Source organism: Dermacentor variabilis, chromosome 7, assembly GCF_050947875.1.
Source record: "Dermacentor variabilis isolate Ectoservices chromosome 7, ASM5094787v1, whole genome shotgun sequence".
NCBI lineage: Eukaryota > Metazoa > Arthropoda > Arachnida > Ixodida > Ixodidae > Dermacentor > Dermacentor variabilis.
Genome location: NC_134574.1, coordinates 150,613,067 through 150,627,439, shown reverse-complemented (window position 1 = coordinate 150,627,439; position 14,373 = coordinate 150,613,067). Strand labels below are relative to the sequence as shown.

Here is a 14,373-nt window from a genome sequence, read left to right as displayed (position 1 = left end):
GATCTATAAAATATTGTGTTAGAAGAGTAAACGCAAGCGGTGCAACAGTATACGGTCTTTTTCTCATACTCCTTCAGTGAAAATGTAGCACGCCTTTACTGTCGTGTAGAAGTGATAGTGAACAAAGACAATTCCAATATTGTGAGTAGTGAATCTAACTCCATATTTCGCGCACATATCCTCTGAAAAAGAAGTAACGCTACAAGCCCAACGCAGCGTTTTGCTTTTGCTGCGAAGCTCGATAAGGCTACAGTTCCATGCATTTTTGTTCTCCATGAACAAAAACTATCATCATCGATGGCTCTTACCTCCACAAGCATTCACGCTCCCGAAAGAAGGCAACAAATGCAATGCCTCATAGCCCCGTAAGGCAAAGGTTACAAGCACTCAGCAAAGGGAACCGAACAGTGCTTAAAGTGTTTCTAATCACGCATATAACATGCAGAACAGCATGTAGAGAAATATCATCATCAGTGGCTCATACCCACTTGAGCAAAGGCTCATACTCCCGCAAGCAAGCAAAAAATGCAATGACTCATAGTCCTGTAAGGTTCATGGCTACTCACTTTGCGTGAATTAGCTGCGATGACACTACCTCTTTTGTCGTTGTCGGTGATTTCAATGCGGATGTGTCGGTAGCGAAAAGGGAGCGGTTTACGCGTTCCGTGTGGCAGATATATTTGTGAGTTTTACATCTATTTGAGCAGTTGGCATCGAAGAAAGGCCCAAGCAAAAGCTTCTTCTTATTGCATCACATCGGTTCTCTAGGATACCCAGTAAACATAACTCTTACTGTACGGAAGCCCTCGGCCGCGGTGGTTCACAAGTAATAAGAAAAAAGAAACAGCGATGAAAGGAAACCCAACGAATGCTTTGCGGGAGCCGTTATCTCGGCCAGGCATCTCACCCGGAATGCCGTCGAGCTGTTTCACAAGGAGTCCAGCAAGGAGAGCTAAAGCTTCATCTTACTGAATCCCACCGGTTCTATATGAAACCAGCGCGAGAAAGACAGCGCGTATGCCGCGTATTTCTCCTCCAATATCGCCTGCCGTGTTTACGTTGTGTCGATGCGCATGAGGAGAAAGCTCCCATTTATAACTTAAAAAAGGGTGTTCCGAGCTGTCTCGACGAACGAGGGCTCCCAAGCCACGCGTGGCGAGAGGTAATACCCCGTTCAGGCCCTTTCCCGCCAAGCTCGCCCTCACCCGGCTTATGCAAGCGCGCCTCGCCTTGGCCCGGCCGAAAACAAAACCGGTAGGGGTGTGAGGGAGAGACAGACAGACAGAGCAAGGGCAGTGGGGTTCCCTTGCGAATCAAGGTCACAGTGTTCCTGGGCAGCGGAGGGTCCATTTCGGTTGCAGAACGGGCTCGCGAACGCCGAAGACGCGATGGAGAACGCGGGCACGGCCGCCGTCGCCTTGAATTCGACGGCGGCGACAGTGTTCCTGCGGCGGGACCCCCGAACGGAGGGCTGGGCCCTGGTGGGCAACAAGCCGTTCATCGTGGGGCTGCTCTTCGCCTACGTCTATGTCGTCAAGGTGGCCGGGCCCCGCTTCATGCAGGGCCGCAAGCCGTACGATAACCTCAAGCCGGCGATTGTGATCTTCAACGCCGCCATGGTGGTGCTCAACTGGTACTACATGGTGGCCTTCCTGACGAGGAGCTACTTGGGCGGCGGCTACAGCTTCGTGTGCCAGGGCATCGACTACGATGCGCGTGACGAAATGACCATAAGCTTCCTCGCGCACTGCTGGTGGTACGAGTGGGTGAGGGTGGCGGACTTTCTGGACACTGCGTTCTTCGTTCTGCTCAAGAAGGAGTCCAACATTTCCGTACTCCACGTAGTCCACCACGCCTTGGTGGTCTTCAACGGCTGGTACGGGCTCGCGTACGGAGCCGACGGACACATCGCCTTGACCCTGATCTTCAACAGCTTCGTGCATGGGGTGATGTACTCGTACTACTTCCTCTCCTTGCTAGGCCCTGCGGTCCGCAAGCACCTCTGGTGGAAGAGGCACCTCACCCAGCTGCAGATGTTCCAGTTCGTTGTGCTCATCGCGCACCAGTTGTTGCCGCTGTTTTTTGAGTGCGGATACCCACTTGCGCATGTGTACATCGGCCTGCCCCAGATACTCTTCTTTCTCGTCATGTTTCTCAACTTTTACTTGAAGAATTACATCGACAGGAAAAAGATGGCAGCGTCGTATAATGCCTCGAAGACCAAGGTTCAGTGACTCCACTCTTAGCAAAAAAAAAAAAAAAAAAAGAAACTAGACCTTTTTTGTGTTTTATTTCCTCTCAGAGAATATATGTATGTTACAATGCTTGTTTAAAAGTGATTTCTTTTCCCGTTCGCGCTTGCAGCTGCGTGGTTGAAAAAGAGTTTGCTCGCTTTAGGAATACCTGTATGTTGTGGGTGGAGAAGTGGCATATTCCCGAAAAATAATACTACGCGACATAAATACGGATTCCTTTAGATTAAAGTATAGTCTTTCATGTTTAATCTCATGATAGTAGCAGCGTGGGATTTCACCGTTGCAGGAGATTACATGGTTGCAATTAAAAAAAATACATATGTCAGTAGTAAGCCGTGTGAGTGGCGTATACGTGAGTAGAGCTCTTATATCGCATCGGCGTGCCAGTAGAGTCAATATATATGGCGGCGCTGTTTTCGCATGAATGCTAAGCGCCACGAAGTGGCAAGGTGGATGCTTTACAAGCCGTGCCCCTGATGCTGAACGCTTCGTGCTCCTCAAAAGCTGTCGCACTACGCTATTGATGCCTCTCAAGGTTCCTATGCCGGTTTACCGCCGAGTTCGCTGAACGGAGGAGGCAGTCTTGCTGAAGAATCTGTTCTACGCTGCGCCGTCTCGCTCCTTCTCAGCTGGTGGGAAACACACGCTTAAGATTCCATGCTTGCGCTGAACAGGAACTGTAAAGTTATTGTAGGTATCACGGCTGCCTATAAGCAAACTAATGTCGCACCATTTCCCGAGGCACACATAAGATTGCCCTAAGATGAGCTAATTCACTGCTAATGAAGCCGTGGGAAGCGTGCAGTTACCCTTACTGTCAGTTCCCTGTTGACTGATCGATATAACTGATTAACATATTTATTTATATCCTGATAGTAAAGCTTACTATCCATGATAGAATGACGGTCTGTATAACTATAAGACCAATTGGTTCAACACAACTGAAGTGCATATGTCTTTGTTATGCCATTCTGGCGTCGTGGTCAGTTTGCGCATTTGCATTTTATTAATCAAACAGTTGTGCCGAAATAAACATAGCGGGAGCATGGTGTCGAACAGAGGGAAAAAAATGATTACATTGAAAAAATGATTACTCTGAAAAGCAGTTTTACATAGCACATATTGAGCAACAGAAACATGTATCGGGAGGTTCTCATGTTGCTCCACAATATTCTCTTTGAGAATTGTCGTCTAATTATAATATTTGAGAAGTTATTATTATTAAGACTATTTATGTAATTACGTGGAATGCAATAAAAAATAATATGAGTATCTTCAAGTCACGTGAAGCAACATTAATTACTTTGGTTCTACCCAGCTACGTAGCATTTGCATATCTTTTTTTTAAAGTTTGGCTAAAGTTACGTGTGACACCCCGTTTATGCCGGCGCCGATGTTGCGCGAATGATATAAGCACCTCGAAGTTGCAAGGTGACCGCTTTACAAGCCGCGCTCCTGATGCTTAACGTTTCGAGTTTCTCAAAACCTGTCACACTACTCCACGGATGCCCGTCAAGGTCGCTATGCTTGCTTGCCGACGAGTTCGCTGAACTCGTGATGCAACCTTACCGACGAATCTACTTTTTTTTTGGCACCGCCTCTCTCCTTCTCAGCGGGTGGGAAACACAGCGTAGGTTGCATTAACGTCGCGAATGTCTGTGCTTTGCAGCCGATGTACCCTGGCACTGGACTCCCATCATAACTGTTTTTTTTTTCTGCGTTAAACATCGCACCAGAAAAACAAATGGTCGCGCGCCAGACTAGGCCCAGTCGAGGAGTCCCACAAGTAGACAGACTTCTTTAGCAGATACAAACGTTTGCATCGTTCCTTTTTTTTTTGCATATTTTCAAACCGAGCATCCCGCTTTTCAATCCAACCTCACGGCACGTGGCTCAGCAGGGAAGCTGGTTAGCACAGGTCAAGAGATCCGTGTTATCCTCTCATAGAAAATTTGTGTTTTCTTTTTTTTTTACCGTTCTGTTCCAACGTAGTACCTGCACCTTTGGTTTCTAGAGTTCAAAGGAGCTTTCACCATATCACCATTTTCATGCTGCAGAAAACTGTAAAAGGATCTCACTTGATAAAGAAACAGTTTTGGCTGCGCTTGTCTGTCGCATTCGATATCGCACGACTGAGTGCGGCAGGATTAGGAGATCTGGAACTGAAAGAGAGATTTGCCCAGAGTTTCGTTAAAATGTTTAATAGAAGTCATAATTGATAGACCACACATAAAACAGTATTCAGGCTGGCTCTGAATGATTGCTGTTGGTGCAACGCAACCTCAAAGAGGCGACTGTTTGTTTTTATTTTTTACCCATGTAAAATCACGACGAACGGGAATGATTTCATAACGTGAGGCAGAACTTTGTAATTCGTATGATCAGGAGGACCAGCGCAAGATCGCGTTTCTTGTAGCCTTAAAAATTGCGCGAAATCTGCAGGAGGACGAGGAGGAGGAGGAGGAGGAGGATGTTGCTAACTCTGAGCGGAATCATCCTAGCAACAGGGAATATTCTAAGTGTTAAGCGCGACCTATCGGCTTTTCGCAAAGCGTCATTCGCCATCTGGCCGAAACGAACCTTTTCGCTTAGCTGCTGCTTTTACCCTGATTCTGTGGTGTCCTCCCACTGCAGCTCGCTGGTGTAAGAGTGCAACAGTAAATCAGTATCAACGCCGGGAGCCACCTAAGGGCCCTTTTATTTTCGGTAATATAGGCGCAACAAAATGCCCGAATGAAATCAATCGCACGTAACGGTGTAGTATCTAATTTTCATCTCAGTCGCCCGTGTCCTTACTGCGACTAGTGCACCGTCGTGACCCCCTTTCCCTTCCTAAAAAATAATATATGTTTCTGCTTTATTTTCCACCACGACGTGCTCAAGGGCAACCCTAGCTTCCATAGGAAAAAATTGTTTGAGGAGTTGCTATTTTGCCTATTTGCACGACTCTCCCTTTACGTTAAAGGACTCTTCTGTTACAATAACGTATTTTGAAGTTTTTAACCATTTTATCAGCTAAAACATAATCTGCAATAGGAATCTGGAACCTAGTGGGTTGTTTCGGCTTACATTTTGCTGTTTCAGAACGAGAGAACATTTGAACATTTGAAGAACAAATTTTAACATGTGAACATTTGAAGAACAAGTTTGTAAACCTTAGTGTTAGGATTCACGTCTCTTTCAAGCATTCTGCATTTTTTCAAGTTCTTCCTTCTGCATGCGTGCTTTTATATGTACAATTCCTTAATGTTTTTCTTTGTACTTATAGCTGTATATAACATGAAGACAAAGAACCTCAAAGCACACAAAAGATTTATATCATTATAGACATTTTCAACCTGGAGCTGTTAGTGCTTATATAACCGGTATAATATTATCTACCCAGATAGGTAGCATAATGTGAAAGGAGACAAGTCTAAACACTGCCCATTGACTAGTGTTAAGAAATTTTGTAGAGCTTGTATATAGACAATAGTGGGCGAAAATTGTAAGGCCATAAGTACATACCGTGTCGATAGAGTTAACTACAGGAAATGTATATAGTTAGTATATAGACCAGTCTACAAAGGAGTAAAGCCATAAGGACGCAGACAGTCTATATACTGGCCTGCATGAATAATCCATTGCCAGTGTATACATATTTGTCTATGGTCCTTTTTTTGGACAGTACATAACGGAAAGTGACATCTCTATTCATATCCTATAGGCAGTCGTTAGACGTATATTTTAGACTAGTCTACAAAATCTTAGGCCAAAGTCCATAGACTGTCCATAGACTAGTCCATAGGATAGTGTACAAAAAGCTATCGAGTTTGTAGACACGTGTCCATGAACTTTATAAGACTTCCAAAATTTCATTAGGCTTGGCTTCACGAGCGCCGTTTTTCATCACCCCCTTTCTTGCAAGTCATGCGATAGAGCTGGCGCTGCCCATTGGCCGAGGTAGAGCAGTACTGTGCTAGTGGAGGGGTCCTCTAGTCCGGCCGCATGGGATATGTTGGAGGTCATCTGCTGCGGGTGCCAAGGTGAAGGACGAAACCAAATAGCGGGCAGCTTCATGGGTCCTGTCCTACTGTAGAACAGCATGCGTGTGAATAAAGAACAAGCTCAACACAAGCATCCGAACAACATCGTTGATGATAAGGCGCTCCTGCGCCTACATTCAACGGGAAGCACGTAGCGCCCCCCGCATGCGTGCACCGGTAAAGAATAATGTTGCGCAAGCTGGCACGGCGACGGCAGCTTGACTGTAGCATAAGAACCAGGGAGTAACGTAACTACACTTTCGTATGTAAAGGACGAACACACCTAGCAATTGATTTGTGTTGTGACAGCGCTACGGGAAGGCCACGTATAGTGAAGACTCTTGAAGAGCAGCGTGAATACGAGGCGCGGGGAATTTCGCTTCTCTCTGATATACTCTGTGTAGGTGCACGAAGTAGCGGCACAAGCCAAGTCATAGGCCGTCGAAACGCTTTAGGCTAATAATTAGTTAAAGTGGATGTGAATATTGCCACGTGAATAATTTCTACTTACGTCCCTATGTGTAATCATTCTAGTTGTTTACAACTCCGCTGTCCGACCACCTTCTCAGTGTGGATTAGAGACCATTTCTTTATCGTCATCTTTCAGAGGCACAAGAAAACTAAAACAATGTGACTGGACAGAGCAAAAAAAAAAAGAAAACTACTTCATTGTACCCGCCAGGAATTCCGTCTCGGACGTGTGACTTCTCATATACTGTCCTCGTGCCACTATTGCTGTCGCTGTCGCCATTTCGCCGTCGTAGTCACATGTGTTCGGTCGGAACTGCTATACTGGTGTTTCAATTCAAATCAAATAAATTATAAGTTTTCCCATCTTCGAGTGGCCCTGCACAATTTTCTTGTTTGCTCGCGTGTTACTTTCGATATGCAGGGTATTTCTGCAGTTGTCTGTGGCTACGATCCCAGGATTTTTTCGCGTACCTGACGTCGATAGAAAACTCAGCGGGCGGATCCCGGCGGCAGTGAAGTGCCATGAACAATTGCTCATGCCCCTCTAAGGCAGAGGCGTGATGAGAACATACAGCACAGCTTTCGTTTCAATACGATACGCGCAAATAAAAACGTCATCAAACAACATGATTGATGACGAGGCAGGCGCACTTTCGCGTTGATTAACGTACGTTGCCGCGAATCCCTTGCCGGTGGTCGTTGTTGGAGACTTTAACGCAGACATCTCAAAACCAGAGACGAAGCAGTGGTTCACCCACTTCACGGCAAATTTTGGCCTCGGTTTCTTCAACGATCCGATTCAGCCAACTACCGTACGCGGGTCATGGATCGATTTAAGTTTGGCGAAAAACATTTTTCAAGTAAGGACAGTAACATCTTTGTGCGTCATAGCGGCCACAAAGTGGTCATATATGGCCGTAAATTCAAAATAATAAACAAAATAAAGGTTTTGTAAACTGCCTTGAAACATGTGTTCGTATCATATGTCACTTTGAAGAGCAATCTGCCCTACATTATAGGCACAATTAGCTTCGCTGACCAACCACCTTCGGAGGAATGGATTGGCGGTGATTTTCTTTATTTTTGTTGATATGATATAAGGAGATGTTGGCGCACAGTTTAAGGCACCGGCTACTCCTCATCTCTTGAGTGGTTCCGTCATACATCGTACAGGGTTCAAGGTTACATATCAAATAGTCCTTTCACACAAGCACCAGGACTTATCACGCAACGTTTCCACAGGAAGACTATGACGAAAGGAACACATGGTACATACAATACACAATGTAAATGTCTCCACACTTATGTAGATGAAAGTCTCAAGAGAGAGAGAGAGAGAAGGGAAGACGGAAAGGCAGGGAGGTTAACTAGACTGAGTCCAGTTTGCTACCCTACACGTGGGGAGGGGAATGGGGAGTGAAAGAGGAAGAGAGAGAACTTAAGTGTAGGACCTCTATAGTCGGGCACACAAGTCTGTTGCCCTCAGGTAGCGAAAAAGCGCTCGAACGGCTTTCTGGGCCAATGAACTGTGAGGCCAGGCTCCCAAGATCTTCGCTTCCGTAAATGGCCTGTCATCCAGTCTATTTAAGGCACACTGGAGAGTCTCACGTTGATTATCGAAGCGAGAACAGTGGCACAGAAGGTGACTGATGGTCTCTTCACACTTGCACTTAGCGCACATTGGTGAATCCGCCATTCCAATACGGTAGCTGTAGGAGTTGGTGAATGCTACTCCTACCCACAGCCGACACATCAGTGTTGCGTCACGTCGTGGAAGGTTCGCTGGTAATGTAAGTTTCAGTGATGGGTCGAGGCTGTGTAAACGACACTTAGAGTTCTGTGGTGTATGCCAGCAACCTAACGTGATTGCACGAGCGAGACTGCGAAGCTCTCTTGCAGCGTCGACTCTGGATAAAGGTATAAGGAGTGTCGGTGAGCCAGCCTGGGCACGTCGGGCAGTGTCATCGGCGAGGTGATTACCAACGATGCCACAGTGTCCCGGCAGCCACTGAAATATGATATCATGTCCTCTTTCAGATGCGCAATGGCAGGTTTCGTTGATTTGTGACACCAGCTGTTCATAATTGCCACGTCGTAAACTTCGCAAGCTCTGGAGGGCTGCTTTCGAGTCACAAAATATTGCCCATTTGTTGGGCGGTTCTTTTTCGATGTATTCGACAGCAGCGCGAAGAGCGGCCAGTTCAGAACCTGTAGATGTCGTTACGTGTGAAGTCTTGAACTCGATGACGACCGATTGAGATGGTAGAACAACGGCGCCCGTAGAATTTTCCGAGAAGGAACCATCCGTGTAAACATGAATTCGGTTAGCGTATGAACAATGCAGAAGTTCCAATGTGATCTGCTTGAGAGCCGCGGTGGTCAGGCTAGCTTTCTTCACTATTCCTGGAACAGCGAGGTACACAGGAGGCTTCTTCAAGCACCACATAGGGGATGGCGTTCTTGTTGCGGCTGAGTGCCTCAAAGACAAAGAGTGCCGGTTAGCCGCAATTGATCTGGAGAACGCTGCCTTGGGTCTTTTCTCAGGCAAGTGAGCGAGATGGTGGTCAGGGACTCTGGAAATATGGCGAACATGCGCCCGGAGTGCGTCGATATCTATATAGGTCCTTATTGGGTTGTCTCTCGCGGTGGCAATTGTTGCCACGGTTGAAGCATTTCGAGGTAGCCCCAGACATGTTCGAAGGGCTTGGCCTTGAATGCTCTGTAGGACATGGATGTTAGTTTTGTTAGCATTGGACAGCACCGGTGTGCTGTATCGCAAGTATCCTAGGAAGAGCGTCCTGTATAGTTGAAGCATAGATGCCACGGATGTGCCCCACGTTTTTCCGGCAAGAAACCTTAGTATATGGGAGATAGAAGTAAGCCTCTTCTTCAAGTATGAGATGTGGGGGCTCCATGAAAGGTCTCTGTCTATAATAACGCCTAGGAATCGGTGAGTTTTTGCGTAGGAAATTGGTTGGTGGTCAATAGAAATGGGGTACCAGGTCATGGGCTTGTGGGTAAAGGCGACTAAGGTGCACTTCTCGGTCGAAATGCTGAGGCCTTGCGCACTCAGGTACGATGATGTTAGGGTCACTGCTTTTTGGAGCCGTGCACGCACCTGGAGACGTGTAACTGCCGAGGCCCATATGCATATGTCGTCAGCATATATTGAAAGGTTTACTGTATGTGGTAGAACGTCGGCAAGGCCAAGGATTGCAAGGTTGAATAAAGTGGGGCTAAGAACCCCACCCTGAGGGACGCCACGGTAAGTGTAATGGTCAGCAGTTCGGCCATCTGCACTGTGCACAAAGAAGGATCTTTTGAATAGATAGCTCCGAATCCACCGAAACATGCGTCCACCAATTCCGTTATTTTCCAGGGCATCAAGGATTGCTTCATGCGTTACATTATCATAAGCGCTTTTCACGTCGAGGAATAGTGCAACCGATATACGCTTGTGGTGTTTTTCTTGTTGTACAGACGTGACTAGGTCGATGACGTTGTCAATAGAGGAACGGCCTCTTCTAAAACCAGCCATGGCATCGGGGTATACGTTGTGGCGCTCAAGATACCATTCTAGGCGGGTGAGAATCATTCTTTCCATGACCTTCCCAACACAGCTGGACAGCGCAATGGGTCGGTAGGACGCTAGGTCAAGTGGCGACTTTCCAGGCTTCAGGAGTGGTACCAAGCGGCTGGACTTCCACCGCTCAGGAACGACGCCATCATTCCATGACTGGTTATAACATTCCAGTAGTCTGCTTCGGCCATCTTCACCTAGGTGGCATAAAGCCGCGTAGGTGATGCCGTCTGGTACTGGCGACGATGAGCGCCTGCAGGAGGCCAAAGCAGCGTCCAATTCCTCAAGTGAGAAGGACACATTCAATTCTGGGAAGCGTGTCGCAGGAACCTCACCCAGAATTTCGCTACTGATGGTGACCACACTGCCCGCAATCTTCACACAGAAGTCTTCGGCTATATCTACCTGTGAGCGGCCTTGATAGAGGGCTAGGGCTGAGAATGGGTGTCGTTGCTGTGGAGACGAGCCAAGGCCGCGCACCGTCCTCCATATGATAGACAGCGGCTTGCGGGGGTCAAGTGATTCGCAGAACGTCTTCCACCGTTGCTCCTCCAGCCTGTCCATACGATGTTGGATTTTCTTCTGTATACGTCGAGCGACTCTAAGGTCATGAATTGACTTCGTGCGCCTGTATCGCCTCTCGGCTCTTCTGCGAATCGTTCGAAGTCGCTCAAGTTCCATGTCAAAATCCGTACGTTTTTTAGCGGATGTAAATGTGTACTTAGACGATTCCAGTACACTTGTAATAAGGTTCTCAATGGTGCCGGTAAATCCTTGTTTGCATGCCTCTTCCACCTTTGTCTTATACGTTGACCACCTTATATATGCTTGTCGGGAAGTACAGGAGGAGAAGTTTCCAAATCCAGTGATACTTAAGTAGGTGGGAATATGGTCACTACCATGAGTCTCGATGTCAGAGAACCATCGAACATTTTGACCAAGTTGCCGTGACACCAAGGTCAAGTCTAAGCAACTGCTGTAGTTCGAACCACGCAAGTACGTCGGACTGCCATCGTTCATAATGCTAAGTTCATGGTCGGAAGCAAATTCCACAAGTTTCCGGCCCCTGGAATCTATTCTGGAGCTTCCCCAAGCCAAGCGATGAGCATTAAAGTCTCCCGTGATTATCCAGGTTCCAGTAGTCGCCGTCAGGATGTCTCGCAATCGGTCGCCGTCGAACCGACTATATGGGGATATGTAGGCGCCGATAAGGGTGAAGGCCACTTTATTCTTTGTAATAGGGAGACACACGTATTGGTTTCCATCATGAGGCTGCACCGAGTGGGGAATGTAAGTCAGTTCTGTACGGATGTAAACAATTACTTTGCTGGATTGCCCGCACGTCGACGCCATAAAGGCTTCGTATCCAGAGAGTCTTAGCGCTTTGGACACGTTCGGTTCACATATTACCACTACAGGAAATCGGTGCTTGAAAACGTATTGGCGGAAACATGAAAACCGTGATTTAAGTCCTCTGGCATTCCACTGGAAAATCGTCGCGCTACGCACTTCATCACGGAATGAAGGCAGTAGAAGAGCCATTGTGCTTATGCAAGATTTTCAAGCACTGGGCTCAGGGCATCCAACACTTGCACTGCGCGTTGGCGTATTCGAGTTGCCCACAAGCGTGCGAATGGCATTTATCAAAGACTTGAGCATTGTTACAATTCGGCGGTCATGCTCTGTCAGCTCATCTGGATGAGGGGTGGAGCATTGTGGTGCCTTTCCTTGTTGGGGTTTTTCCACAGGGCTTATCCTTGGCAGTGGTGGCCATTCCTCATCCACGGCATTCTTTTGAGATGCTCCGTTATCCATACACGGTTTGGAAACGTTCTGCACCGAGGTTGGAGCAGATTCAACAGCAAGAGGCTGTGCGGCACGCGTATTCTTTGTGCGGAGAGCAGAATACCTTGATGAGCGTCTGCGACGAGAACGACGTCGCCTGACGTCAGCAGCTGCTTCACGATGAGTCGACCGGTCCCTCACCATTTTTTTCAAGATGGAGAGTTCTCGCTTAACTCTAGGACATTCCTTTGATGAGGCATCGTGGGGCCCTTGACAGTTCGGACACTTATAAGTTTTTGCCTGGCAGTTGCCTGCAGAGTGTTGCGCTGCACAGCGGGAACATATAGCAGACTTTCCACAGACGGCGCTCACGTGGCCGAATTTCTGACAATTTCTACACTGAAGCGGCTTGGGAACAAAGGGCCGGACAGCATGTCGAAAATGACCTACCTTCACATGCGATGGAAGGCAGTCACCTTTAAAGACAATTTTCACGCATCTGGAAGTTCCGAGACGGGCCACCTGTATTATCTGGGTCCCATGATTGGCAGGCTTTATCAAAAGTGGTAAATCCTCGCCTGAGATGGCCGCATCAATGTCATATATGACGCCTGTAGTAGTCTCTTTTCCCATCGGGATGATGGTACGGACGTTCATGCCACCGAGAACAGTGACGGCTCGCAGAGAATCTAACGCCGACGCTTGGGCGACGTCTACCGCGACAATATTCTTCCGAGGGTTGACTCGTACGTCCTCAATGCCATTTGGCAACAGTCTCTCGAGTTCAACCGATGCAACTTGCCTGTTGAGGAACCTCATGTTGTCGGAGGGTAGCACAGGTAAGAAAAGAATGGTGTACTTCGGCGAACTCTGCGGAGTTTTCATAGTAGATGTGTCCACAGAGGCCCTAAGCATCCGCCGCTTTGCTTTCTGACTCAGGACAGTCACGTAGTCGTCGTCGGAGCTGTCGTCGCTCTCGGTCGAGTCTATCAGGGTAGCCTCGCTGTCGCTCGAGAGGCTGTTCCGCTTCCTTGAGGCTGCCGACGCGGGCGCCGCTACGTCAGGTGGGAGTGCGGGTGGCTCCACTTCCATTCCCGTCGGGCAGGGAACAGCGTTCCCCGGAAGAAAGCGAGAATTACCACAAAATACTGGTGACGGAAAACAAACACTCAACAATAGAATCACTTCTTCGTCTTCCCTGAAAGTCTCAAAAGTACAAAAGATATTGTCGCCTAATAACACATTGTCTAGTCAGCGGGTGTTACATACATCGTGTAAATGCATTATCACATACAGTCACAACAGAACAGTCAACATAACATAATTCACAAACAGATGGATATATACAGTGACAATGAAATGAAGGGAACATTGAAAGCGCTAATAACGTCCAGCAATGCCGCTGTCTTCAAGAAAAGTCTTCAGTGCTTTTAAAGCACTCTTCTGAAGGCCCTCGTTGGCCAAGGGCCCAAAAGTTTCCTTAAGCTGAAAGGTCTGCGGTCTAATTTAATTAGCGCTGATTTAAGTCGGCTTCTTGGTGTGTCGTGATGTGGGCAATCTAGAAGGAGGTGATATATATCTTCGTCTATATTCCACAATCACATTCTGGGGTTTCCGCACGGCCAATTCTGTGTAAGAAATGCTTTGTATAGGCAGTGCCTAGCCTTAATCGATGAATAAGGGTTTTCATGGTTCTATCTAATGGCAATGAAAATTTGAATTGAATAAATGGATCATTATGATATAAGTCCGAGCTCTTAGAATTCTGGTCAAACCAAGTGTTTCTAGACATTTTGAGAGACGTTGTCCTTATAATGCAGCGTAATTCATCCTTTGATATTGGTAGCGGAGCCGTATTATCTTTGAGGTGCGCTTGTCGTGCTGCTTCATTGGCTGCTGTGCTGCCAGGAATGTCGCAAGGCCCTGGTATGCACTGGAATGCTATTTAATGTTTCGCTTCGCTTGTCTTTGTGGGGTTTTTAAGTGTTTCATATATTATACTGTCACTGAATGTTCTCCCCTTTGTGTTGCAGAGTGATGTTAGAGCCGCCTGTGAATCGCTCTTCTTGGGAGCACTTCACAAATAAATCTGTTCCATCTGAGTCCCTGCCGTTTTCGTACGTATACAGCCTATCTGGCTAGGCACACATTGGCGCCAACTGCTCAAGAAAAGCTGTCGTACGTTGCCCCTTGCACAGGCAGGTCGCCTAGTTGAAACATTGTTTCAAGCCTGAACGAGCCGCTCGAGCCACGCATA

At 47.3% G+C, this 14,373-nt stretch overlaps 1 pseudogene; it reads left to right on the top strand.

The window, feature by feature from the left end:
• Positions 1 to 1,351: 1,351 nt before the first annotated feature.
• On the top strand, positions 1,352 to 2,234 carry LOC142587211 (very long chain fatty acid elongase AAEL008004 pseudogene; annotated as a pseudogene).
• The last annotated feature ends 12,139 nt before the right edge of the window (positions 2,235 to 14,373 follow it).